Source organism: Echinops telfairi, unplaced genomic scaffold (assembly GCF_000313985.2).
Source record: "Echinops telfairi isolate 266 unplaced genomic scaffold, ASM31398v2 ScPeMD7_7475;HRSCAF=8513, whole genome shotgun sequence".
Lineage (NCBI taxonomy): Eukaryota > Metazoa > Chordata > Mammalia > Afrosoricida > Tenrecidae > Echinops > Echinops telfairi.
In genome coordinates, this window is record NW_022111379.1 from 9,813,343 (window position 1) to 9,814,348 (window position 1,006).

A 1,006-nucleotide genomic window follows, 5' to 3' on the forward strand; every position below is an offset into this window, starting at 1 on the left:
GGACAGGCAGGGACCTGCTCAAAAGGGCCTAAAGATCGAAGGTCCAGCCAAGCCCAGTAGGGCCACGATTCGAACTCTTGACTGCCTCCTTTAACTTGCTGTGTGACTTCAGGCATGTCCTTCAGCCTCTCTGGGCCTCAGTTCCAGCATCTAGTGTAACGGAGGGGTAGGAAGAACGCCCCTCTGCCCCCCAGCATGGGGTCCCGGCCTCCTGACTCCTGTGGCTCAGTCGTGTGTGTGTGTGTGTGTGTGTGTGTGTGTGTGTGTGTGTTTAGAGGGCTGGGGGCGGTACCCAGGCTAGCATCGGGGCGCCGGAGGGCTACAGGCTCTAAGACCAGCCACTTTTCAACCCAGGGTCTCCGTGCACACTCCAGACCACACACACACACACACCCACACACCCACCCCTCTGCCTCACAACCAGGGTCTCCGTGCACACTCCAGAACACACACAAACACCCCTCTGCCTCACAACCAGGGTCTCCGTGCACGCTCCAGAAAACACACACATACACCCCACCCCCACACACCCCCTGCCTCACAGCCCACTTGTTGGAGACTGCCCTCGCCCTCTGTGCTCCCAGGGGTGGAGTCACTTGCACCAAGCAGGGCAGGTTTTAAACCCAGGCCAGCCTGCCTCTAGGACCAACTGTGAGGTCTGGGAGGGGCATGTCTCCCAGGCTTGGGCAGTGGCCAGACCTGACAGCGTCCGCTCTCATGGACCACCCCCACCCCCCTTGTCCCTTTCATTGACCCCTGAACTGAGTCCCCTGCCACCTAGTGAAGTTGATGTGGACCCACCCCAAACTGCCCCTTCAGGGCACTGGCCAGGATGCTTGGGGTCCTGGGGGCCCCAAGGGGCAGAGTCCTCTCCATCTGCATGCGAACCAACAACACCTGCCTCCATCCCAGACTCCAGCTCAGGGCTGTGGAGACTGAGTCTGTACAGAACAGACAGCCTCCTCCTTCTTCCCAGGAGAGGCAGGCGGGTTTAGACCACCGAGCT